The 8,960-nt window shown below is 37.3% G+C and overlaps 1 pseudogene; it reads right to left on the minus strand.

Moving 5' to 3' along the window:
- Positions 1-2,933: 2,933 nt before the first annotated feature.
- On the minus strand, positions 2,934-4,317 carry LOC100766129 (annotated as a pseudogene).
- Positions 4,318-8,960: the final 4,643 nt, after the last annotated feature.

Below are 8,960 nucleotides of genomic sequence, written 5' to 3' on the forward strand. Positions count from 1 at the left end.
AATGAACATATTAGTGGGTAGTTAACAGGGGAAGTTGATGGAGGAAGTGCTTCTGTGTATGTGTTTTTCTTATTGGATGATAAATAAAGCACTGTTTGGCCAATGAGGCAGAAAGAGAGGTAGGAAAAGGAGTCAAGGAGGATTCTGGGAAATGTAGTAAAGTCTTGTGATCCAGGCAGGAAGTGACATAGCAGACAGACTCAGTATCTAAGCAAAGGCAAGAAGGAAGTTGTCCCTTTCATTATTCTTCCTGCTCTCTGCCCTGAGCCTCTATGTGATCCCAGGATGAGGACACCAGTGGAAGGTATCCTACTTATTATCTACTTAATAAGATAAGTCTTATTAAATATATAGATTTATGATAATTAAGACTGAGCTAGCAGATGAGACATCCTAGTCATTGGCCTAGCAGCATTTGTATCTAATATAAGTCTCTGTGTGTTTCTTGGGATCTTAACATGGAAGTGGGTAGAATGCCGGCAGCCTGGCAGAAAACGCCCCTGTGGCTGCGGTGGAAAGACTTATTATTACAGGAAGTTACATCCTAGAGAGACCCTCATTCTGCCATAAACTGCCATGCTTCTTCTGGCATGTTACTTCATTTCTTTATTGCCAGTATTCTAGACACTGAGAAATCTATAAACTCCACATTTTTATAACAAACAAATGTGTGTTTTTAAGCAAAATGTATTATTATGTTAGGTATCATAAAAACAAAAGAACAGAAAACAGTAAATATAACACATTGGCATGTTCCTTGTCCTATGAATATATACTGCTGCTGATTACTTCTGCAGACTGGAGAAAGGGAACAAAGTCGAAATGGGATATGGTTATTAATGATATATTCACTAAGAAGAAATACTCACAGGAGAGGCCGATAACCAGATTGGCACTCTGAGAAGTCCAGTCTCAGATGCACTCCAAAACTGACCTGAATCTCCAAAAAGGGTGAGAGCCTCCTTCCCAGTTCTTTTATCCCATCCCTTCTTCGTACCTGTTGCCACGCCCAAATGGGCCTTTCAGCGCTACAGGCACTGATGGGATACTCCCTACAGACTGGAACTGAAAATAATCATTTACTAGGCCAACTGTTACATGGTAGGTGACTGGGTTTATTGTAGCTTGCTCTATCAAATACACTACATATGTACCTCAGCATGGAAATTCCCACTCAGACCATTTGTATAAAAACACAAAGCCATTTCCTTTCTTACATATGAGTAGGTAAAATGAGAAGTTTAGGTAGGGACTATCCATAAGTATCCTAGCAACATTTACATCTTGATTTTGTTACTAACCTTTACAGATGCCTAAGAATAGAATTCACTCACTGGTTCACTTCCTTTGTAAAATATATAAGGCATGTCCTGTTTTCCTGCTTTTATTTTGTCAATCTGATATAAGTAAGGTGATCTTAGAAGAGGGAACCTCACCTGAGAAACTTCCCATATGAAATTGTTTTGTATGCTAGCCTATGCATGTTATCTTGATTTATTGTTGATGTGGAAGATCCCCTTACACTGTGAGTGGCACTTTCCTGTCACTGGACTAGTTGTTCTCAGATGCATACGAAAATGAACTGGTGAAAGTAAGGAGGGACAAGTCAGTGAGCACCATTCCTCCTTAGTAATTGCTTCAGTTCTTGCCTGCAGATACTTGTCATCATGTCCTCTCCTGCCTTGTTTTGCTAACGGACTGTGATGTGGAAATTTAAAAGAAATAAACCCATTTCTCCTAAATTTGATTTTTGTTATGGCATCGTATCACTGAAATAGAAACCGAAACTAAGCCAAAGCATAGATGAGTGAGTTTCATAAAGGTGAAAATTTATTCTTAGGATACATCTAAGTTATGTTTATTATACTGGGCAACAGGCTTAAAACATAATCTACAAATCTTGACACTTTATTGAAAGTAATAGCTTTGAATAATTGGCATCTGTTTGGAGACACACACACACACACACACACACACACACACACACACACACATATATATATATATATATATATATATATATCTTAAGGACTGCCTGTAGAAAATTTTCATATTGATTTCTACTCATCCATCAATGGTGTGTGTGTGTGTGTGTGTGTGTGTGTGTGTGTGTGTGTGTGTATGTGTGTGTGTTTACACTGGTTTTGATTTGTAAATGTGAAAACAGATACCTATTCAGCCAACTATATAGCTTCCCCAGTGTTCTTACATATGTTGCTTTCATGGTATGCTGTAACTTAATATGCCATCAATTATTTATTTACTCTCAGCTTGTGACAAATCACTCATTCCTGTAGATTCCTTGGGATGGAGACATCTACTACTCAGTTCTCCTGTGTGTCTCATTAAGTCATTACAGTGTGAGCCCTTCTCTCATACTTTTACTTCACCAGAAACTCCATTGTCCCAAATCAAAAATATTTCAAGATTTTCTGACTGATTCCAAATGAATATGATCCTCCATAATACTGCAAGCCAAAATATCCATATGCCAGTAAGGCCATTCAACTCTGGAAGATGGGTTTCTCTTTTAAATTACAGGTTCATTAAAATTACCTTCTTTCAGTTATCTTGATATAAGTTATTCAGAAATGCGTTTTGTTAATGGTGTTTATTTTGAAAACATTTCCTTTGTTTCCTGTCTTAGTAGATTTTATTTTCAGGTTTAAAAGAAATAAATGGCTGTCACAACAAAAGAATAATCTCTGGATTCTACATTTACACAGTCCTTCAGGATGACTTTGAATTTGTTATGGGCCTGTTAAGTGTGATTATCTATGACAATTTTTTTTGGTTCTTACTGAGGCTTTTATTTTGTATGTAGAATCGCTGGGGTGGGGATATTCCCTGTGGCCACCCCTGAGATTACACTGGGCTCCAGACACTAGCTTGGAAGTGAGATGACAGAAACAATGACCCAGCCAATAATGTTATCACAAAGCTGGGGTTTTCAGCAGGGCGCCAGGTGGCCTAAGGATCTGATTGCACTTGGCCAAACGCTCGGCTCGGCAAGGGCACCAGTCTTGATCTGCCCAGTACAGAGCCCCACCACCAGTTCGGCGATGAAAGTGTCCTCCCTCTCCCCAGATCAATGGGACACCATGACATCCCAGCCATTGGACTGAGCCAGCTTACAAGCCTGCAGAGACTCGATCACAGAGCCAATCTGGTTGGCTTTGAGCAGGAGGCAGTTGCAGGACTTCTCACTGACAGCCTTGGCAATCCTCTTAAGGTTGATTACTGTGAGATCATCCCTAACCACCTGGATGCCATCACTAGCTGTGAACTTCTGCCAGGTCTCCCAGTCGTCCTCGATGGACACCACTAGATACTCCCAGATGAAGGACTTATACAGGTCAGCCAGCTGGTCGGGTGTGATGTACCTGCTGGGGTCATCAGGAGACTTGAAGCCCAGGTCATACTTACCAGACCTGAAGAACTCAGAGGCAGCCATGTCCATGTCAATGACAACCTGGTCCGTGTAGCCCACCTTCCCAGTTGTGTTCTTCAGAAGCTCCAGAGCTTCTTTGTTTTCCAGGATGTTGGGCGCAAACCCGCCCTCATCACCCACATTGGTGGCATCCTTCCCTTATTTCTCCTTGATGACATTCTTCAGGTTGTGGTAAACCTCTGTCCCAATAAGCACGGCTTCGAAGAAGCTGGAAGCCCCCACGGGAAGGATCATGAACTCCTGCAAGGCCAGCTTGTTGCCAGCGTGGGAACCGCCATTTATCACGTTGAAAGCGAGGACTGGAAGAATGACTTCAGAGTTGCCAGCCAAGTCAGCGATATGACGGTACAGGGGTTCCTACTTTCTTGTGGCACCAGCTTTGCAGACAGCCAGGGACACTCCCAGGATGGCATTTGCACCAAATTTAGATTTATTCTAAGTGCTGTTCATCTCAATCATCAGCTTGTCAATCTTCCCTTGCTCCACAACGTTCAGTTTCTTGCTAACCAGAGCAGGTGCGATAGTTTTATCTATGTGCCCAACAGCCTTTGATACACCCTTCCCAGTGTAGCGAGTCTTATCGTCGAAGAGTTCTAGGGCCTCGTAGATGACAGTGGAGGCACCGCTGGGCACAGCAGCTCTGAAGAGACCTTTTGAGATGTAGAGATAAACTTTTCAATAGTGGGGTTCCCACAGGAATCAAAGATCTCTCAGGCATGGACATTGAGAATAGACATTTTTCTGGCAGTCGGGTGGGCGAGCAGGGAAAAGAGGTTTCTATAAACACCCTGGAGAGCATTTAGGATAGACAAGCAAGCGATCTGGTTCCCGAGGCGATCCATTTATGACAATTTTTAAAATTAATATAAGAGAATAAATAACTTCAGTGCTTGTATATCTGAAAAACTCAAAAATGGACAAATGTGATATCTTTTATTCACTTGTTTTAATAACTTTAAACTTAGACAAATTAATTAGCCTCTGCTGAACAAAATATATGCAGTTTATACACAGTGCTGTTTTTGTATCTTCTGTCATCTTTCTGCACTAACAACACAGCAGATGAACAATAAGTGGAGATTATAAAAGAACATACACTTTGTTTTAGCTTGGGTTGTTTCGTTGTTGTTTATTTTGCTGTGTTTGATTTACCTTTCCTCCCACACAGCAAGCTCCATCATTAGTCTTTGGTTTTGGTGATAACTACCGGACAAAACATATCCATATATTTCCCTAGGACCAATGAACAAGCTAATTAAATTAATAGGTTATATAAGCTAGTTTAATATGTATATATCTATCTTCCAGTCATATATAAAAGTAATTGTGATTAGAATTCTCATACATGTTTTTAATTGTACTCCTTCCATAAATTTCAACAATTTCAGAACACAGACAAATTGGTTAAGTGCTTTCTAATAGTTCAAAGAAAACAAGTAGTAATGAGCCTTCACATCACGTTATTTTGCCCTGGTGGGTGGGAGGGACTTCGAGAGCCCATCCCACTTGAAGGGATTTGCTCTGTCTCTGAATACATTTCTGAGTGTGCTTTTAAACACTGTTTCAGATTAAAAATAAAGACTATCACTTAAAATGAATACACAATAAACAAAATACAGTCATAGAAAAAAATATACTGTTTGGGGGTTAACAACTCTAACAAACAACAGTGGTTTAATTCTTTCTGAATACATGAATAAATATCAGCATCAGTTTAAGCAGTCTTTGCTGCCTGGATGCAGACACAAGAGTACATGCAGAGCGTCTGACACTTCTGCATGCAGAGGATGATTTGTTTGTGTTATTAGCAGAATCAACTGAGTGAAACCAAGCTGGATGTGGCTGAGGGATTCTGCTGGTGTGTTTCTCAGAAGCAGTTCCATGTATATGTTGATGCATCAGACAGAAACAACTAAATCTTTTGTTCATATCCGATTTTCTAACATACACCAAGACCTGACTATATACCTAAGCTAAATCATTCCGTTGGGGCCTATAGTGTCCAATCTCTGAGAAAACACTTCAGTATGTGATAGAATTCTGGGAAGATGGGAGTAGCCACATATTCAAAAAAAAAAAAAAAACAATGGAGGAGAAAATCCTGAATACTTTTTTTTTTTCACAAAGATAAAATGGAATTGTATGTTATGTAATTTTTGTCTAAGTTGCTTTTCTAGTGCTGTGATAAAACACCATGACCAAGGGAATTTAAAAAGGAATGGCTTATTTGGAGCTTACAGTGCCAGAGTAATAGAAGCCTATCACCATCAATGGGGGGAGGGGCACAGCAGCAAGCAGGGAGGCATAGCAAAAACTGGAAGTAGAAACTACATCAGGAACAGCCCTAGTCTTTTGAAACTTAAAAGTTCATCTGACACAACATATTTCCTCCTTCACAGTTACATATCCTACTAATCAAATGACAACTAACTTGGAAAAAAGTATTAAAATGTCTGAGACTTATGGGGAAAAATTTATTCAAAGCACCACACTTTCCAAATAGTAATGGGTTATAGAATGGCCGTGTGTTCTCATTAACAAAGTAAGATTTGAATGCTAGATGTTAAATCTGAGTAAATGTCTATGGGTTTACATAAATTCACCTATGTGTGTATTTACATTGCTTTATAATAGTTTAATTAATGATAATATCATTCAAATTAAAATCCTCACTTCCATTTAGAGGTAAATAATGGTACTTCATAATTAAAAGGACAGTAATCAAACCAAAGGCAAACATGGGTACATATCACAGATTTGCTTCTGTTGAACCCATCTCTAACGGCTTCCATGAAAATAATGTCAAGTAACAAGCACAGCTGTTAAATGTGGGATAAAGAAATGAAAAGAACATGAGAAAAAAATTCCAGATCTGATGTCTTCCTCTTATAATCACTACCCTATCACACTACCAAGTTCCTGGATATTATAATCATTGAAATTATTTCAATCTTGTATATCTCTTGACATCAGCCTTGGTGAGAAATTTGTGAAAATAATAAGATAAATATGAAAAAGTTTGAAAAGGTATCAGGAACCTGAGGAGAAAAAGAAAAGTAAAGTAATAAAAATGGGATGAATTGTTAAGGATTATCAGGAGAAAATGCATCATGCAGAAGCTAATGGACAGTAAAAACATGGGTATTGGAAGTAAAAAGCTGGGGTTTGAAAAATGCTCCAACAATTAAAAACACTTGTCTTGTAGAGGATTCCCAGGACTCACATGACAACTCACAACCAACTGTAATTCCAATTCCAAGTCATCTGATCATGTCTTATGGCCTCTAAGGTCACCAAGCAGGCACTGATGCACAAAATATGTATGGGCAAAACAATCATACATGTAAAATAAAATAAAGAAAGAAATCTTTAAGTAAAATGAAAATGCATTAATGATGTCAATGTTAAACTATTCATATAAAATTCAATCCTGCCAATTTTTCCAGGTACAAGAACTAAAAATTACCATTTTTGAATGATTCATATGTATCATATAGTCATTATGTAAATGCAATTTTATGCTTTATATATTTATTTCACTAAGAAATATAATCGCATTTCCCTGATGTTAAAATATTTTCCTGTTCACTGCTATTTGATTTGGTTTACTGTGCAAAGCTAATGGGATTCTCCAGAACCTATCAGAATTTATTAATAATAAATAGACTATGAAAGACTATTGTTCAAAACCTTCCATTTAAGTTTTCTTAAGGACAGCTCCTGATATTCTCAGAGTAGACTTCCACAGGTGCAGCAGTTTTCTGAGACCCTCCATCTCTACAGCACTATACAGAGTTTTACACACCCAGCTGTGTATTGCAAGAGCCACAATTCTTCCTGGTAATAATTGCTCTCCAGAAAGATACCTACTTTCTCACAAAAATATTCAGAATAATCTTTAAAATGCAGGGAACAATAAAGTAATTTAGAAATATATAATCTGTGGCACACAAGTAAATGGAATACTTACATTTCTTTCAAGTAACTGTCTACAAGCACAAAGTAAAAATTAGTCACCTTGGAAGTAATATGTAGCCATCAGAGGCATCATAGCCATCATTTTAAAAATTACTTTCACAAATACTTTCTTTGAAAGTAACAAAACCCAGTAAACTTTGGCATAACTTCCCGATGTTGCCACATATTTACTTATGTAGAATATCAAATATGAACCTCTACTTGAATTACTATGATTGGGTAAATAATATACTTGAAGAAATGTGCCCTTTCACCTAAAATTTAGCTTTTGAGCAAAACTTCACAGTGAGATATTTCAGGATAACATTAGGTTAAAAACACCACTTTCCTATTGGTAGCTACAAATTTGCCATAAAGACTAAAAGACATAAAGTTCACAAAAGGTATAAATCAGGATTCTTTAAATAAAAATGTGATGCATTATTACATCACTGAGTGTATTGCTAGCCTGTCTCATTTCTCATTTAACATTCATGCTGTATTTTAGATAACTATGTCAAAATCAGTTTGATGGTTGGTGAAATGGTCCACCTTCCTCTTTCCTCTCATCTGGTTTTCAGCTGCTGTCACAGATAGCACCATGAGTATATCCCCTAACAGCCTTTAGCAGTTCTGAAGTGTGCTGTATCAGACTTCAGTGAGATTGTAGCTTCAGCGATACCAAAATATTAAGTCTCATTTCTTACATCCTGGAAAGTGTGACACTTTTACACTTACTTCATTTTGCTAATCTCACGGATGAAATATTGCATTATTTTAGTTTCATTTCTATTACTCTGGTTATAACAAGACAGATCTCATCATCACTCAAAAAATTGTTCTTCTTCTGTTGCACATAAGGAGAAATTAGCTTTCATAGTGACAAAATAGCCTCATTTTTCTCAAGCATAAGCGTTGTAACTCTTACCTTCTTAATGTATTACTTGAAATTTAAAAAAAAAAATACTTGTTTTCAGCTCTGTTTAATTAAGAAATTTTGTTAGTACAGGAAACACAGGCTTGCTATTTTTAATCTCATTGAGGATTCTATCACAGTCAAATGTCTTTTCTGTTTTCACATATTTATTCTCTGTCTGAATTTATTCAAAGTCATCTGTATGGGATACCCATTAACTAAAACAATCCCAAATGATTCTCTTACTTAACAGAAATGTTCATTTTGTGTTGGAACTTGAACTATAAATGAGAAGGCTAAAAATTACATATTGTGTCTTATATCATAGGAAGAACTAAAGAGAATAGCAGCATGAACTCTGGAAGAACTATCAGAGAAAACTACGTACATGGACAGAGAGCATTAGCATTAGACAAATTATTAGAAAGTCTGGGGTCTTCCTTGCAGTAGCTTTTTTGTGTCATTAGTAATGTTAATGTGGTATCACCTTTTTGAGAAACAAGTTAAAATATAAATATATTTGAATATCATACATCTACCAGCTAACACTAAGAAAGGCAATTATTTGTTCCTCTTTACTGGGTTATATTTGCAAAAGTCAAACATTTCTTCTGTGTCCAGTCTCATAAAGTATAT

This window comes from Cricetulus griseus, chromosome 5 (genome assembly GCF_003668045.3).
Source record: "Cricetulus griseus strain 17A/GY chromosome 5, alternate assembly CriGri-PICRH-1.0, whole genome shotgun sequence".
Taxonomy (NCBI): Eukaryota; Metazoa; Chordata; class Mammalia; order Rodentia; family Cricetidae; genus Cricetulus; species Cricetulus griseus.